Consider the following 20,199-nt stretch of genomic DNA (forward strand, 5'->3'; position numbering starts at 1 on the left):
CACTAACAGACGAGGCTCTGGCGACCCCAAGCTCCTCATGGAACTTGGGGTGGGGAGGGAGGGGATGGCCTGAAGGTTTAATGTGGCCAGATAAATCGTTCCCGAGATGGTCGGGCTAGCACCTTAAAGGTGCTGTGGTATCGGAGCGTACCGGATCTGTATCCGGCAAAGGACCATCACATCGATAACACCTCCCAAAGCCTTCGGCCGCAACCTTATCGCTACAACAACAACAACAACAGAGCGGACATGGAGGCGGCCTCGCGCTTATCATACACCACTCTGTGCAATATCGTATATTTGATCCCGACATCGGGCGCAGGGACAGTGTCTTAGAACGTCAAAGCTTATCTGTCCGGTAAGGCGATGCAAACCTAGAAATCATCAACATCTACATCCCTCCTGCCACCTGCCGCCCCAGTGGATACCGCCCTAATATCAGCGCCTTACTCACTGGCAATAATCGCATTATCTTAGGCGATTTCAATGCCCATCACGATCTATGGCATTCAAACTTGCAGGCACAAAGCAGGGGTGAGATTTTGGCGGATCAAATAGAAGAAACGACGTTCTGCCCAATAAATGGAGACGCCCCCACACGTATGGTAGGAAGCTGTCACAGTTCGCCGGATATATCAATCATAAGCGCAGGACTCGTAAAGCGCGTCAACTGGCAGCCGATGGTAATATTGGCATCCCACCACCTGCCTATATTTATTTCGCTCGAGCGTATAAGGTTCATTTTATGAACCTCCGAAAAATGGACGTGCGCTTTGCACTCGCAACGCACTTACTCCATTCAAGACGCCAAACACAGTAGTTGTAGTTTTATAATTTAGTTTTATTAAATTAATTCAGTTGTCGTATAGTAAAATGTCTTTTAATTATTTTTCACTTGTTTAATATTTATTAAGTTTAGTTTGTACGACTCGATTTATTTTAGTTTTTAAGTTTGGCCAATGTTCGTCTTGCGATTTGTGTTGTCCAGATTTTAATAATGGCCGGTTTCTGCCGAGCCGAATTGCTCTGTTTCCAAGTTGTTCCAAAACCTGTTGTCCGTTCACAGTAGACAACGGGTGTTGCAGCAATTTGGAAACAGGGTGACATTTTTATTATTCGTTAAGGCTGCTGTTACATCATCCTTTTTGGGGAAAAGAAGAATTGACAAAGTGATCAGTTTTGTCACATTCTTCTTTGGCCATAAACTTATAAAAATTGGTACGAACAAACGAATATATATTTATATTAGGGTGTACCTCCCCTTTTTAATTCGTTGGTTCGGAACCATTTTTGTTATTAATTGAAAAAAGATTTTATACATCGAATACTCAAATTGTAGTTATATTTTTGTAGTTCATTGTAACTTAAATAAAAGGTATAAATATTAATAATATTTTAATTCACGACAGAATGTGTTGAATGTTTCTTTGTAAGTATTTATATTTGATATATTCAATTTAAAGTTTTACATTTTTATTACATATTATATATGTTTTTTTTTTGTTTTAGCAATTAAGAAATACCCTTTTTTTTCTTAAATATACAAAATTGTGTGCTATTTTCCCTTTTTTTGTTTTACAAGTGTTTGTGCCTTCGTGGCTGCTTAATTACTAGTAAGAAAATTTTGGATTTATTTTTCAATCAAATTTACGGTTTATTCAAAATATTGAAGTAATCTTAATTTACTTTACTTAGGCGGTTTTTGTGCACTACTTTTTTTTTTGTTTTTAACTTCATCGAAAATAGTTACGTTAGGTTCGTTAATTTTGGTTATAATAAACGACCTTGATAAATATTTTCGTGTTTATGATGTGGTTCTTTCTGTAAAAGTACTTTATCTCCGATTTTGACAACTAAAGGTCGTGCCGTTTTATCGTAAAGATTTTTACTTTGTAACTTATTTTTATTAATTAGATTTTGTGCCATTTTGTGCGTTTTCTGCATCCTAAATTTAACTTCTTTGGCATAGTTTTCGACATTATAAATTGGGTCAATTGTTTCTTTTGTCAATTCATTAGGCAAAGTTGCCTTTTTCCCAAATACTAACTCGAAAGGAGAAAATTGATTGTCGAAAACTGTGCTACTCGCAGTGTTGTGTAGGAAAGTAAAATATTTTAAATAAACATCCCAATCAGAAAAAGTATCTTTTAAATATGCACGTAAGTATTCATTAAAAACTCTATGATTACGTTCAATCGTGCCAACAGTTTCGTGATGATATGCAGTTGAAAAATTATGTTCAATATTTAGAAGTTTATTTAATTCTTAATTCATTTTTAAATTCCGTACCTAAATCTGATTTTATGGCATTCATTGTGCCGTATGGTAAAATGAAGCTTTCAAAGATTGCTGAAGCGATTGTTTTTGCCGATTTGTCTGGCACAGCGACTGTTACCAGGTATTTAGTCATGTCGCAAATCATGGTAAGTGCGAACTTGTTACCATATTTGGACTCAGGTAGGGGTCCTATTGTTTCAATTACTAGTATATCAAATGGTTTATAAGGAGTTGGTGTTAAAACAAGTTTTTCTTTTTTTTTAGGTTTAACCTTGTTTAAGAGACAATCTTTACAACTTTTGATATATTTCGATATATCGCGAGTCATATCTTTCCAATAAAACTTTGTTCGTAGTTTTGCGTAAAGTCTTTTCATTCCGCAATGTCCACCAGAAATGGGATCATTATGGTAAATTTTCATTAGTTTTAATTCTGTATCCTCATCTGTTACGGTCTCCACTGGATCTGTTAGTATAATTTCTAATCATTAAAATTTTATAAATTTTATTTCCAATATTTTTGAAATTTGTAATAGTATAATGTTCCAACAAAATATCGTTTTTAGGCCATTCAATCTGCTTAATTTTGCGTTTGCTGGCTTCTGATTCAAGCCTCGAAAGTAATTTCTCTAAAGTCATTATTTCGTTAACAAGCTCAAAACTAAGTAAGTCGAGTTTCTTATGTTTAATATGCGCAAAAATTCTTAAATTTGTTGTTTTATTATTTTTATCGTACGTTATTGCAGATCTTATTCGTGGAACTTTTTTCGAAAAATTAAATGAAAATTTGTCGTAGACATGTAAAGTATTTTGTTTTTCGTCGTTTTTGTCTGTTTTCCTATGTAAATTTTTGTCGTTTGCCTTTTTTGTCATTGCCCTTGCCTGCACTGCCAAAACTTGTTTGTTAGCTTTTTAATCTCATCGATAGTGATGCGCGATAGTGCATCAGCACAAACGTTTGATTTACCCTTTATATATACAATAATAAAGTTATATTCAGATATTTCCAGTCTTATTCTTCAAAGTTTTGAAGATGGGTCTTTCATGTTGAATAAGTATACTAGAGGTCTATGGTCTGATTTTACAATGAAATGGGTACCATACACGTATGGTGGAAATTGTTTTATTGCGAAATAAATAGCTAAGAGTTCCAACTCTATAATTGGTTTTTACTGCTCTGCTTTATTAAATGCTTTAGAAGCAAAACAAATTGGTAAATCACTACCTTGCTGTTCTTGACTTAAAATAGCGCCATATCCAGTTGTGGAAGCATCAACGGTAATAATGAATTGTTTAGTAAAATCTGGATATTGAAGTAATTTTGGTGAAAGTAACGCTGCTTTCAATGATAAAAATGCTCTTTCGCACTCTACATCCCATACAAATTCAACTCTTTTTCTGCTTAATCGATTTAGAGGCGCTGCCAGAGACTCAAAATTTGGTATAAACCGTCTGTAATAGTTTGCAAACGCGACAAATCATCGTACCGCGTCTTTGTCAGTCGGTTTTGTATACTTTTTAATTGCGTTTATTTTAGAGTCGTCTGGCAACAAACATTTGACTGTACATTTGTGACCTAAAAATGTAATTTCTGGTCGTAAAAAGTTGCATTTATTTGGGTTGAGTTTGAGATTGAAAGACCTACAAGTATCGAAAACTTGTGAAAGATTTTTAATGTGGTGTGCTTCACCACAACCTATGTCGATAATATTGTAACGAATTTGCTGCAAATCCTCTTATTTGCAATTTTGCTAGGTTCGTATCGCTAAACTGTTGAATAAATAACTCCAATATTGAATAATCGAAAAATGGCCTTTATTAAAGTACTTCACAATAACACTTATACTTTGCTACTCGCTGGCTTAATAATTAAACTGATTGATAACTCAAATGAAACTCTACTATTGGCCGCCAGATCTCGTGCTTAATCAAACTGACTGATAGCTCAACTCAAACTGAATTACAGCGCCTCTACATATGTCGCCTTTTATACTCTTTGGTTTCCTCGTTCGCCTCTTCTGATGCTTCCAGAATCTACTAGTCCAGTATCTCTCAAACTTCTCAGCTGTAACTACAATTGCACGATTTTATAGCTTCTCTCATACCCCATGCTTGTATGTGTGAGCGACACTTCCACAATTATAATTGCCTACATTTAGGAGCATCTCAAATAAGATGTCTGCATATGGTTGTGCCTTGCTTCTCAGCTGCGTGTACCTACATATGTGTAGACATAATGATTGATTCGTTTATGTAGGTACATAATGATTGAATTATTGATGTGAATGTTTGTAGTTTACAGTCTCTCGCGCACACATAGGCGTAAATGCATCTGTGTGTGACATCTCTTGGCTGCCTTATATATGTTTATACATGATTTGATTATTGACGTAAATACTGCTTAGCATGGCCTTAGTGATGGTATAGCTTAGTGATGCTAATATCCGTGACACTGCCCCCACCTAAGTCTGATCGTCCCGATCAGAAAAATCTCCCGATCTAACTGCCGCTAGCATCTCCAAATGTACCACTCTTCTAATCCGTGGTTTCCCAGTGGTTTGTATGCGGTAGATGGTATCACTGATCTTCTTCACAACTTTGTACGGGCCTTCCCAACTGCACCGAAATTTGGCTGGAACACCTTTCCGCCGGTGAGGGTTGTTTAACAGTACCAAATCTCCCGTCAAGAAACCTTCCGAATTAAAGTTCTTGTCATGCCAGTGTTTTATCTTACTACTCATTACCCTGGGCCGTTCCTTCACACTCTGTTGTTTGGTCAATGAACCACTTCGTAGAGCTTGCGCTGGACGGGTTTGCTTTGCATAATCGGTATCGTTCCCACATTTTACAACAGTAGTGCGCTCCGGCTTGAAACTACCCTCGCATTCTTTCTCGGAAATTCGTTGCTTCGTTTTCCTGCGTCTTTTAGGTTTTGTCAATGCCAGTGTTTCTCTCGCAGGTACTTTTGATTTTGATTTATTTCGCCCATTCGATCTATCAACCTTTGCCTTTGACTTTCGTGGTCTTTGTCGAGTCTTTTCCACCAGTACCCGATTACTGCTGAACCCTTTTTCCAAACTAAAGTTAAGTGGTATGTCTTGGTTCTTATAGCGCATAATTTTTCTCCGCATATCGATCCTGACGTCATGGTCAACCAAGAAGTCCACTCCCAATATGACTTCATCAACGATCTCCGCCACAACGAATTTGTGTAGAACTATGACTTTTCCAATTAATACCTCACATACCACTTCGCCTTGGACTTGATTATACTCGCCTGTGACCGTACGCAACCTTGCTCCAGGTAATGACTTTACTCTCCTGTAGAACAAATCAGATCGAATCAAGGAATGAGATGCCCCCGTATCTACAGTCAGTACACGCTCTTTACCATCCACATTCCCTCTGATGGTGAGACTGCTTGATTTCCTTCCAATCTGCGACACAGATATCACAGGACATTCAATAGCCGGGGCAAGTTTTCGTTCTTTACATCCGACACGCTCTTGCTCATTTCCGCCAGCTTTGCGTTTACGGCCACCCCCATTGTTGGAACTATTAGGACCAAGATCGCAATGACGTGCAATGTGACCGGACTTCCCGCATTTGAAGCATTTGGTTACTTTTTCACTCCGCTTTTGCGATCCTTTCAGCGCCTCCAATATTGCGTCTACCCACTCTAGTCTTTCTACTTCCACATGGCGTGCTTTGAAAACTGGCTTACACAGAAGCGACGCTGTTTCCTGAATCAGAGCTTGTGACACCGTTTCTGCGAATGTTGGCTTTGGGTTTGCGTATGTAGCTCGCTTTGTTCCGACGTCCCGTATGCCATTTATAAAGCTCTGAATCTTTACCCGTTCAGTGTATTCCACGGGTGCGTCCGCATTCGCTAAATGTGCTAGCCTTTCAATATCCGACGCAAACTCTTGCAATGTTTCACCAGGCCTCTGGAAGCGGTTCAGCAACTCCATTTGGTATATCTGTCTCCTATGCTCACTTCCGTATCGTCTCTCTAGAGCGCCCATCAATGCTTCATAACAGTTGCGTTCGCCCTCTGGAATGGTTTGTAAAATCTCAGCTGCAGGCCCTTTCAACGCCATGAATAATGCAGCAACTTTATCTTCCGCATTCCAGTTGTTCACTTCTGCGGTCTTCTCAAACTGTAGCTTGAAGACCTGGAAAGGAACAGAACCGTCAAAAGATGGACGTATTACTCGCTGAAGCAGCCGGCCGATTAAGTTGCAATTCCTGTATACGACCTCTCAACGCATTCACCTCTGCCTCGAATTTTTCTTCAAACTGCATAATTTTTTCGTCCATGCGCGCTTCGAGTTTTGATGATATACGCGCCTCTTGTGCTTCTAGTTGTACTGTTATGCGTGTCTCTTGTTCTTTCAGTTGGGTTGCCATATATGTCTTTTGTTCTTCCAGCTGTGATGACAGTTGAGATGCTATTTCTGTCTTTTGCGATTCCAATTGGGATGCCAATTGCGACGACATTGATGCTACTGTCGATGTTTGTGCAGATATTGCAGCCAATATCATGTTCAAGTCTGTGCTGGTAACCGTCTGCGATGTTTCGTTTTTCTCTTCAATTATTGTTGTCTCCTCACCATCAAGATGAAAGACATACTCTTCCACATCAATTCCTTCTGCTTCCATTGCCTCTCGTAGCCGTGCCTGAAGTTCAAGTTTAACGCCGCTTGTATTCAATCCACGGCTCGCCAACTCCTTCTTCAGTTACTGGATCTTCAATTCACTGAACTTTGCCATGTCCTTGTTGTCCTCTGGAATTTATTCAACAATTCCTCTTCTGACACCAATTGTAACGAATTTGCTGCAAATCCTCTTATTTGCCCTTTTGCTAGGTTCGTATCGCTAAACTGTTGAATAAATAACTCCAATATTGAATAATGGAAAAATGGCCTTTATTAAAGTACTTCACAATAACACTTATACTTTGCTACTCGCTGGCTTAATAACCAAACTGATTGATAACTCAAATGAAACTCTACTATTGGCCGCCAGATCTCGTGCTTAATCAAACTGATTGATAGCTCAACTCAAACTGAATTACAGCGCCTCTACATCTGTCGCCTTTTATACTCTTTGGTTTCCTCGTTCGCCTCTTCTAGACGCTTCCAGAATCTACTAGTCCAGTATCTCTCAAACTTCTCAGCTGTAACTACAATTGCACAATTTTATAGCTTCTTTCATACCCCATGCTTGTATGTGTGAGCGACACTTCCACAATTATAATTGCCTACATTTAGGAGCATCTCAAATAAGATGTCTGCATATGCTTGTGCCTTGCTTCTCAGCTGCGTGTACCTACATATGTGTAGACATAATGATTGATTCGTTTATGTAGATACATAATGATTGAATTATTGATGTGAATGTTTGTAGTTTACAGTCTCTCGCGCACACATAGGCGTAAATGCATCTGTGTGTGACATCTCTTGGCTGCCTTATATATGTGTATACATGATTTGATTATTGACGTAAATACTGGCCTTAGTGATGGTATAGCTTAGTGATGCTAATATCCGTGACAATATCGTCGACGTACGAAAATGCGACGTTGGGTGGTATACCCGAAAAAGTTATTGTCATCATTCATGAGAATGAATTAGGTGCTATATTTAAACCGAATGGAAGGACTTTCCATCTAAATGCGCCGACCGAGGTGCTGAAAGAAGTAATGTCACGTGAGTCAGGATGCAAGGGGATTTGATGAAATCCTGAAAAAAGATCTAATGTGGAAAAATACTTTGCTCTACCGAGATTGTCTAAAATATCGTCAACTGTAGCTAGTGGAAATTTATCAGCAATGAGTTTTTTTTGCGCGAAAATCTACGCACATACGATAAGCTTTTTGACCATTAGTATCTTTCTTTGGGACTACAATCAAAGGACTATTGTAATTCGAATAACTGGGTTCAATCAAATCGTTGTCTAACAATTTATTTACTTGGCGATTTATTTCTTCGCGTTGAGAGTATGGCGATCTATAGTTCTTAAAATATACCGGTTCGTTGTCTGTCAATCTTAATTTTTGCTCGTAGAAGTTATTTAAGGTCATCTTGTCCGTGTCAAGAGCGAAAATTTTGGCATAATCTATGTAAAGGTAATTTACTTGGAGCATGTTGAGGTATTTGATTTTTTAAAATCGAAATTAGTTTTTTTGTTCGTTTCTCTTCTGTTTCTGTCTTGTTAGTTGTATATAAATTATAATTTGAAAGTTTTTCTGTCAGAATACTTTTTCTTTTCACATACTTGACATCATCCGTGGTGTTTATGACTTTAATTATTGGGCTACTGGAATTAACAATGCACCTAGCTGTGAAAACACCTTTTTCAATTTCCTGCAAGTCCACGAAAAGTGGCTCGGGTGAGTGTCCTAAATCAAAAAGTCTGAATATTTCACATCTCGGAGGAATTATACAACTGTCGCTTTCTGTTCCTTGTAGGATTGGTATCGGGAGTTTTTCATTACCTATCCAAAAGGAAATACTATTTCTTTCAAAATTAATAATGCATTTGTTAATTTTCAGAAAATCTTTACCCAGTATGCCATCGGATGGAATATTAAAGTCTTCATTTACTACATGTAAGGTATGTTTAATAGAAAAGTTAGAAAACTTTAAATTTGCTGTAATTTTACCTAAGGTAGAAACTGAATTAGAAGTGACACCGGTAATGTTAATAATGTCGTTCGTATTTAAGGAAATATTTCTGTCTTAACACGATATCTTTATTAAAGAAATGTCTGCTTGAGTGTCTACTAGGAAAGAACAAAATTTTTGTGACTCGTTAAGTTGTAATTCAATGAAATCAGAGTAATTTAAATTTAAACAATAGCTGCCTATTGGTGAGGGAAGTTCGCTTACTGGCTTAGTTCGTCCTCCCCAGTGTTCGCTCCTGAGGGGCGCTGGCGTTTAAAGCGCGTACGTTTGCGTTTCGACATCTACCGTTTGACGATCTTGAATTGTTGCTTCTATTGCTACTATTATTTGGATTAGGATTTGTATTTGGACGCGTTATATTATTGTTATTATTCTGATATCTATTTCCGTTATAATTCCTATATCTTTGATTATTGTTGCCGTTATAGTTACTATTGTATGAAAATGAACTATTGTTATTTCTATAACCAGTATAGCCGCGGTTTGGGTAAAAACCTCGATAACTACCACGTGAATTTCTGAATGTACTGTAACCACGTGATCGGAAAGCTAGAACCTGACGTTGAGTTACTTCGTTGTTTTGTTCTACAATTAATTTTGCTGCTACGTCTTTCGGATCAGTAAATACTGTTGAGGCTAAAATGTTTTTTACTAAATTTGATTTTGCATTTAAACGACACACGTTAACAGTTTGTTCGACTGCCATTTCATGAACTTTCGCTTAAGTGATCCCTTCAATAATAAGAGACCGCTCAAGTGAGTCAGCTAAATCTTCAACTTTTTTGGCAAAATCTGTATAATTGTTACCGTTAACGTGCAACGCTGCAATTCTCCCTGATACAACTTTCGAGTTGTCTGGGTTGATCTTACTACGTAGAGCTGTTTTAATTTCATTAACTGAATTTACTTGTCTTGGTATTGCTTCACGGGCTTTACCATCTAGTTTTGATTTTAAGAACGCTATAAAAGTGTCAGTTAAATCTGCAGTAGCGAATTGTTCAAGTAATGCAATTTTGTCTATAAAAGAATCAAGTGCAAGAGGATCACCACTGTAGTTTTCTCTAATAGAATTATCACATGTGTTAATGCAAATTCTCTTTTCCTCAAGTGTTGCCATGATTTGATCGTCAAGATCTGGAGTTGAATTAGCAGAAGGTGAGGCCACGTTTGTACTATTTGGATCGTTAAGATCTGATTTTAAAGTAAAAGAAATTGAAGTTAGTTTTGCACTATTTGAATCTAAATTAGAAGTTGAATTTTTAATGGAAAAATTTTCGAAGCCTGGAAAATTTATTTTCCTGGTTTGTGACTTCTTCAGTCGAGGATGAAGCTAAACTTTCGTAGCTTGAGGCTGAATTATCGGAATCGGATTCTGAGTTTGAATTTTTTTGCACTTGCTTACCACTTCTAAGGTACATATGTAGTTATCAGAATAGCACCAATAATTCAGTTCAAACTATGAAATTAATGAAGTACTTATTTGAATGTCTGAATTTATACTTAAGCTGAAATATTGAGGAAAAAGAAAAAAAATTTGTAAAATTGAACTGATTTACAGGTGAATAGTCGCTAAGGAAATATTTAACAATTATTTGAAGAATTAATGAAAACTGCATTATAATTGTATAGAAAAATATTTAAGAAGTAATTGAATTTAAACTTTGCACAAAAGTATATAGATATTAATTGGTAACAATCTCAAATTGTTGTAATTTGTTGAAAAGATCCATTTATATTCACGCTTTGTTAAAAAAAAGTCGTGTATTTTCACGGACGCACCGCTTTATAAAAAAAGTCTCACTTGGCTTTTCACGGGACCACCGTTTATATCAAAAAGTTAATTGGTTTTTTCACAAACCACCGTTATGTCAAAATCCAAAATTTTTATAAAATGCGAAATTATTTTAATTGAAATGCGAAGGCACCGAATTTAATAAAAAAAAATTTAAATTTTAATATACATACATATATACGTTTAAAGAAAAGAATACCCGTAGGCAAAAAATGTAAAATACATATATATATTATACTATTATATACGCCAATGCTGCTGATGCCGGAGTTGTTTCTGGCGGTCTTTGCCGGCGCTGCCGCTGCTGGTCTCGATGTTAATGCTGGTGGTGGTGGTGGTTAAAAAAAAATGGCATTGATATGCCGCTGGCTAGTGGCGTGGGTTTATATCCCGCTATGGCATATTACATTATACTATAATTTCCAATTACTTCCGTTATATTTAGTATACTTTTTAGTTAATTTTATTATATTAAAGATTTTGTGTTACCTCTGTTAAATTTAGTCGTAGTATTAGTTTTGTTGTATTAAGGGATTTTCCCGTACTTCAATTATACATTTTCACCGCCACTGCCACCTCATACCACCATTCTCGCCCAAAATGTAAAAGAAATGACCGGGCTCCAGCCGTCACGGTCGCCATGTGAGGTTCATCTTATGAACCTCCGAAAAATGGACGTGCGCTTTGCACGTGCAACGCACTTACACCACTCAAGACGTCAAACACAATAGTTGTAGTTTTATAGTTTAGTTTTAGTAAATTAATTCAGTTGTCGTATAGTAAAATGTCTTTTAATTATTTTTCACTTGTTTAATATTTATTAACTTTAGTTTGTCCGACTCGATTTATTTTAGTTTTTAAGTTTGGTCAATGTTCGTGTTACGATTTGTGTTGTCCAGATGTTAATAATGGCCGGTCTTTTTCTGCCGAGCCGAATTGCTCTGTTTCCAAGTTGTTCCAACACCTGTTGTCCGTTCACAGTAGACAACGGGTGTTGCAGCAATTTGGAAACAGGGTGATATTTTTATTATTCGTTAAGGCTGCTGTTACAAGCGTACCACCGACTTCATCGTCACAGAAAAACGCACTTTCATAAACTTTAAAAAAGGAAAGTGGGACGAATACAAATCCTTTAAAGACAACCGCTTTGCTGCCCTCCCTATCCCGACTGACGCTCGCCAAGGGGATCGTACTTTCCGCAAGGTCATTGAATTCGCCTCGGCTCGCTTCCTTCCCGCCGGTAGAATTCCCTAAATTCGGCATCACGCTTCGGTGAGAAGGTGACCTTATAAGACAGCTCCATCCCGGCGACCCCCAAATAAGGGATATAAATCAACGCATCAGATTGCTTATGGATGAACACAAGCAGGCGAAATGGGAGGAACACCTAAGCGGTTGTAACCTACTTGCCGGTGTAAGTAAACTTTGATCCACCGTAAAGTCCCTATCGAATCCGTCTAAGCACAATGACAAAATTTCCATCACCTTTGGCGATAAAGTGCTGTCGGATGCGAAAAAATGCGCGAGCGCTTTCTGCCGACAATATATAATTCATTCTACGGTCGACAAAAATAGACGGAGGGCCAACAGACGCGCACATAAACATAAATTCAGCGCGTCTCCAATTACCATCACCGCCAAAGAGGTTGAGGGCGCCATCGGTCATGCTAAACCATCCAAAGCAGTGGGCCCAGACGGCATAGCCATGCCGATGCTTAAAAGCCTAGGGAAAGAGGGTTTCAAATATCTATCACATGTCTTCAACCTGCCTCTTTCCACCTTTGTCATTCCCAAAAAATGGAAAATGGCCAGGGTAGTCCTGCTACTAAAGCCTGGGAAACCAGCTAACATAGGAGAATTATATCGCCCGATATCGCCAGTAGCCAAGACGCTCGAAGCCATTTTGCTCCCCTACTTCAAAGCAAATATGCAGCTAGCCTGTCATCAGCATGGCTTTAAAAAACTCCATAGCACCACCACCGCACTAAATGCCATTGGCACCCAGATAAATTGCGGTTTAAATCAAAACCATCAAAAGCTTTTGATACGGTCAACCATGGCACGTTACTGCAAGACCTGGAAAGGTCTACCCTTCCCCATGTCTTAAAAGTGGACCGCAAATTATCTGGGTGGTCAGCAGGCATCGGTGCAATTTAGAAACGAAACATCAAAACCAAGAAGAATTAAACAAGGGGTGCCGTAGGGTGGTGTCCTATCCCCACTTTTGTTTAACTTCTACATATCAAAGCTACCTTCGCCACCAGAAGGAGTTACCATCGTTTCCTACGCCGATGACTGCGCAATAATGGCCACAGGTCCAGGCCCAAAGATCGATGAGCTTTGCAACAGAATAAATGGCTACCTCCCTGACCTCTCCATTTCGCCTCGCGAAACCAGGCATTATCACCGACTATATCCTCGGTGACCTTATTTACGACATGGACGTCCCAAATGTCGAACATTTTGAATATCCACGTCGATGGCACTACGCTACCGAATGTCTCACACTCCAAAATCTTGGGTGTGACGTTCGATCAGGATCTATATTTTGGTGAGCATGCAGCCGCAAGTGTACCGAAAATCTAGAGCCGTAATAAAATCCTCAAATCTTTTACAGGCAGTACTTGGGAAAAAGACAAAGAAACGCTCATTACCACTTGCGTAGCAATTGGCCAGCCGATTGCATGCTACGCGTCCCCTATATGGTCGCCAAGCCTAAAAACTACTCACTAGAAGAAGCTGCTACTAAAGCCTGGGAAACCAGCTAACATAGGAGAGTTATATCGCCCGATATCGACAGTAGCCAAGACGCTCGAAGCCATTTTGCTCCCCTACTTCAAAGCAAATATGCAGCTAGCCTGTCATCAGCATGGCTTTAAAAACTCCATAGCACCACCACCGCACTAAATGCCATTGGCACCCAGATAAATTGCGGTTTAAATCAAAACCATCAAAAGCTTTTGATACGGTCAACCATGGCACGTTACTGCAAGACCTGGAAAGATCTACCCTTCCCCATGTCTTAAAAGTGGACCGCAAATTATCTGGGTGGTCAGCAGGAAACGGTGCAATTTAGAAACGAAACATCAAAACCAAGAAGAATTAAACAAGGGGTGCCGCAGGGTGGTGTCCTATCCCCACTTTTGTTTAACTTCTGCATATCAAAGCTACCTTCGCCACCAGAAGGAGTTACTATCGTTTCCTACGCCGATGACTGCGCAATAATGGCCACAGGTCCAGGCCCAAAGATCGATGAGCTTTGCAACAGAATAAATGGCTACCTCCCTGACCTCCCCACTTCCCCTCGCGAAACCAGGCATTATCACCGACTATATCCTCGGCGACCTTATTTACGACATGGACGTCCCAAATGTCGAACATTTTGAGCATCCACGTCGATGGCACTACGCTACCGAATGTCTCACACTCCAAAATCTTGGGTGTGACGTTCGATCAGGATCTATATTTTGGTGAGCATGCAGCCGCAAGTGTACCGAAAATCTAGAGCCGTAATAAAATCCTCAAATCTCTTACAGACAGTACTTGGGAAAAAGACAAAGAAACGCTCATTACCACTTGCATAGCAATTGGCCAGCCGATTGAATGCTACGCGTCCCCTATATGGTCGCCAAGCCTAAAAACTACTCACTAGAAGAAGCTGCAGGCCTGCCAAATTACTGCTCTCAGAACCTCCACGGGCTGTTTTCTTATGCCCCCACAACACCATCTACATAATGAGGTGAGAATACTCCCCATCAGGGAGAGAAATGAGACGCTAACCAAACAGTTCCTGTTGAATACCCAGAAACCTGGGCATCCCAACAGACATCTGATTGATGAGCCAACAACGCCCGGGGGCTTAAGGAGTCATCTGCGTAAGCATTATGAGGAAATACGGTACCTGAGAACTCAGCCGGTCTTAAGTAAACTCCACAAATAGGCGTCGGACCTTTATGTCAGGAATTGCCCGGTGAATCTAGTACTCAAAGAACAGTACCCAAAACTTGCGGAAGAGGAACACATACTCCCCAGGGAAACGCGAGTCACTCTAGCTTTACTTTGATCTGGATACTGTAACAGGTTAAATCTTACCTATCCAGAATCCACCCCGACATACAAAACGTATGCCCGCTTGCAATGTGTCCCCACATGACACCAACCATCTCTTTAATTGTAATGTGGAACCAACGCCTCTAACAACCCTCTCATTATGGTCCTCCCTTGTTGAAGCAGCAAGTTTCCTTGGACTCCCGTTAGAGGATATTGATGACAATTTGTGATCGGTCACACCTATTGGATGGGGCGAAGCACTGCTACAACAACAACAACATGTTGTTACTCTGCTTGTTCAGCGACGCCGAAGCGTAAGCGAGTAAAAATATATGTAAAGTGGGCGCGAATTATTTCACTAGCTGACGGCCACTGTTTGTGTATGTAACTAACTAGAATATAAAAGTGAAGACCAGATACATAAAGGAGAAATAAATAAAGAGCTGTTCGCGAAATGTTTAGACCCTCGCAGAAATAGGCGAACGAGGTAACTGAGAGTATAAAATCAGCGCAGTCCAAGCGATGGTGAATCAGTTTATTTGAACAGGTTTTAAGTGAACTCCGCGAGTAATCAAGCATTACGCAGACATCAACATAGTCCAGCGAGTTAAGACGTAGCGGCTACGCTGGCTAGACCATGCTAAGCGAATGAAAGATGACGCTCCGGCTAAGAAAGTGTTTTTGTCGGAGCCCGCCTATGGAACCAGAGGAAGAGGGCGGCCCCCACTCCGCTGAAAGGACCAGGTGGAAAACGATTTAAACATCCTTGGTGTGACCAATTAGCACCAGTTGGCAGAGCGAAGAAGCGACTGGCGCGTCTTGTTGGACGGTTATTACCGTTTCAATGGTTAAACTCCAATTAACTAAATAAGTAAGTAACTCTATAATACATAGGTACGCAAATTGACAGGAAGAGGATTACACTAATGGATTATTTCGCGGTAGATTCAAGACAGTACACTTAAATAATGATAAGCCACTTAAACTTGAGTCAATTCATATAAAACATAACTAAGTCCTTCAGAGGCCAATTTCGGAACATCCGAAATGTTGCATCGAAACTTGAACCAGGTTTTGTAATAAAATGTTTTGAAAAAGGTACCAGTTAAAATGAAAAATAAATCGTGATTTCGCCTGGATCAGAGCTATATTAAAATGTGAGTTCATATTTTAAATGCAGATATTTAGGGTTTCGTTCAGAACTGACGATAAAGGGGTTAAAAGCTACATGTTGAATGTCGGTCTGGTTTGGAGCCAAAGAAATAACGCCAACAAAAGAACTAGATCTAAACTGTACATTTTCACACTAGTGCGGAATTATCGAAATCGTACCAATGAACAGAACATATGTATACTAACGATTTCTTATGTAGTTGGCAACTATCGAAAAAGTGCAAAAAAAAGAACTAGTTCCAAAGAGGATGTTTTAATCTGGTTCAAAACTACAGAAAAGGTAATGCAACAGGAACAATTTCCACCAGTTTGCCAGTTAAAAGCAGATAGACGACGAGCTAGAGGTGGTTCCGAAGGCACTAAGAGCGCACCAGTTTTGAACTAAAGATTTTTCCTAAAGGGTGATGTAATCCGGCTATACCATGTCGGTAAGAAACCAATAAGCAGCAGGTGACTCGGTGATAATAGTTTGCTGTCGATAAAAATCGAATAAGAAAACAAGGACTTGTGTTTATATATTATTTGTTTTTGTTTCAACTCATGGGTAAGCTCTAGTTAACCTAAAAACTTTAGTTTTCTGAACGTATACCTGTATCTTTACACATCGAGCTTTTCGAGTACTTTTTGTACCTTTCATGAAAATTAAATGGTATATTAATTCCGTCGCGAATCCCAAAATTGTAAGTCCTTAAAGGAAAATAGATAGACCCACCATTAAGTATACCGAAATAATCAGGATGAAGAGCTGAGTAGATTTAGCCATGTCCGTGTGTCCTTCTGTCTGTTTGTATGCAAACTAGTTGACATATCGTGATAAAATTTGGTGAGCGGGTGTATTTAGGTGTCCGATTATACATTTGTCGGCCGGATCGTACCACTATAGCATATATCCTCCATACAACCGATTTTTAAGAAAAAGAGGATGTTTGCCATACCCACTCAGCATTTGGGTGATTCAGTTTTGAATTTCCCTACATATCAATACAATTTGATTACTCTTTCTGACTAAATAATGAGTTATCATACAGTTGAACAAAAGAAATAATCAAATATGAATACTTTTAATGATGAAAAACTAAAAATCATTTTTCGATCACTTTTTGGAATAATTTTTGAAGTCCTTTGATGATTAAATTTTAATATTTCATAAAAACCAACAAAAAGAATTATCAAATATGCTTACCTTTGATGGCCAAAAACTGAATATATTTTTTCAATCACATTTTGGAATCATATTTGAATCAAATGTGTTTACTTTAGGTGTTCAAAAATGTATAATCATTTTTCATTCAGCTTCTGAATCTTTTATGAATATATTTGTTGACTGAATAATGAATTTTATACTTGTTGACATTTTACTTTTCATTAAAAATTTTATTTTTTTCACATACACATATTTTTTCAATCATGAAGCTAAGAAAAAATATATAAAAATTGTATTATTTATGCAAAAGATATTCGTCAAGACAAAAATAATGTAATGGTGCTCGTGAACGAGATTTCCCCAACCATTTCTCCCCTTCAGCTTCCCAGAAAATACATAATGATTGAACAATACATAGGTTGTGAGCTGTTTGAACCCCAGGTAAGTGCAACTATGTATCTTGACATACCTGGATACGGCTTCAACATCCCGTATCGTATCCGTATTTTAAGACGCAGACGATAATGCTGATGTTGGATGTTGTAGTCGCAGGTGTATATCGGTCAAGTTAGTTTGCGAGTTAGCTGTGGTTCGAATAGATCACTTTCGCATGCTTTCTTCCCCTGATTAAATAAGATTATTATGTAATATCCTATTTTGAATGAGATATGAAGAATAAATGCATTATAATGGCATTCAAAAATAATTCAAAAAGCTCAACCAAAACGATTGAAATATGATTAGAAAATGACTGTGAAAAACAGTCAAATATTACTCTGAAACTATTAAAGCTCAATTTTAAAATGATATCAACTGATTATATTGTTGAAATACGTGATTCGTAGTCATATTTTTTACATGCAGACCACAAAAAACGTGAACCTTGCATCCTCACACAAAGTACCTACCTATTTTTTTTTATTTTATATTTATCTTAAAAATCGGTATGTACATATGTTCACTTTACATTTTTAAACGGTTTTGTTTAGCTTGGCTGGCTGGCACGAATTTTGTAATTGAAATTTAAGTACCTTCCCGATAAGCTACAAGCTTGAAACTTGGAATATAGTTCAGAACCCGATGGCAAAACAATAATGAGAAAAAAATCGCCGCTAGGTGGCGCAATGATCGAGATATTCAAAAAAAAATCGTATTTGTGGTCCGATTTGGCTCATATTTGGAACAAATATTACATACAGTCCGGTAGAAGTGACATCAAAATATTTTGGAGTTGGAGACGGACAAGCATACGTGGCGCAGAGTCGAGTAAAGTCTTTGGAAGGATTATGTATTGAGATTGTAACAAATTGACTTGAAAGAGTCCTTGTAATAATTAGACAATAAACGAACTAAATAGAATGAGAAATAATAGGCAATTAAATAAAGACTGAAAACTTGAAAATAAAATAATTTAAAAAAATTATTTAAGTTTCACGCGCCCAACGCTTTTATTTAATAGCCTGATCAAACCCTAGATTGATGAGGAGTGTGATGACTAGTACCTAGGACCTATTTTCTAGCTTTTAATATTATTATTACTTCATGTAAGTTTTGTTTTCAATAAAACCGTTTAACATAAAATTTTTTTTGAGTTATTTTATTTATCTTATACAGCCGATTATTTGGAGGTTACGAATGGGATAAGATTATTGTTCAGCCCCATTCATCAAAGGTATGAAGTCTTCGGCACAGCCGAAGACAGTCCCGTCCTTACTTGTTTATATTGAAAACTGCATATCAACTGATGAGCGGCAACACAGAAAGCTTTAAAAAACCTACCAAGGAATATTTTCAAGTATTTTCGAGTTTTTTTCAGGTTCTTTATCGAAAACGCCCCATCCGAGCATATGTTCAATAGAGTAAGTTGGGTAAATATGGACCACCCTAACATTTTTTATAAGTAAAAACGCAAATTAGGAACAATTCAATTCATTATCAATCTTGATCATAGCAAAAATAAACTGATAATATGGACCATCCCGTAGTTAAATATGAACTACGGTAGCGTCCTCTAAACTGGATCTGTCTGGGCTAAGATCGTGTGAATCAGTTAAAATTAAATTGTCACTATCTGATGTAGAGGTATCTTCCTTATGCTTGGCTTTCTTCTGGAAAAGACGTTCACCGCTTACGTTTTTTTAATTCAAATTTTTTTTCTATATTTTGACGTTAGACAAGACGTTTTTGAAAAATATTCACATATGTCCATTGTGATTTCATACAAGTGAAAAATTTTTCTATTCCTCCATTGCCATACCTACCTGTCAAATAATAGCTGAAAGGGGAACGGCTGTCGCGAATGGCCACAGAATGGAAGAAAGGTTTGTTTTTTGTCCGCGGTTATTAAATTGAAGTGCCATTAATTACCCATTTGTGTTTCAAATCAGCTTTTCTTTTAAAAGTGTCTACAGAAAATCAGACTAACAATTCAAAATATGTGAATAATGTAATATATCAGTCATCTACAAAAATGTTTGAAAAACACTATTGAGCAAATTATTTAAGTAATCGAACAGCAATAATAAGAAAAAAATCGCCGCTAGGTGACACAATGATCGAGATATTCAAAATAATCGTATTTGTGGTCCGATTTGGCTCATATTTGGAACAAATATTACATACAGTCCGGTAGAAGTGACATCAAAATATTTTTGAGTTGGAGGACGGACAAGCATACGTGGCGCAGAGTCGAGTAAAGTCTTTGGAAGGATTATGTATTGAGGACTTAGTTGTAACAAATTTTCAGGAAAGACTCCTTGTAATAATTAGTCACTAAATGAACTAAATAGAATTAGAAATAATAGGCAATTAAATAAAGACTAAAAACTTGATAATAAAATAATAAAAAAAAAAATTTAAGTTAAACGGTTTTATTGAAAACAATACTTACATGAAATAATAATAATACTAAAAGCTAGAAAATAATTAGGTAGGTCCTAGGTACTAGTCATCACAGTCCTCATAAATCTAGGGCGTTGATCAGACAATTAAATAAAAGCGTTGGGCACGTAAAATTTCTATTGATAGTCATATATAAGACCAACTGAACCTTAATCAGGTTATGCTACGCCTCAC

This window comes from Eurosta solidaginis, chromosome 3, assembly GCF_040869045.1.
Source record: "Eurosta solidaginis isolate ZX-2024a chromosome 3, ASM4086904v1, whole genome shotgun sequence".
Classification (NCBI taxonomy): domain Eukaryota; kingdom Metazoa; phylum Arthropoda; class Insecta; order Diptera; family Tephritidae; genus Eurosta; species Eurosta solidaginis.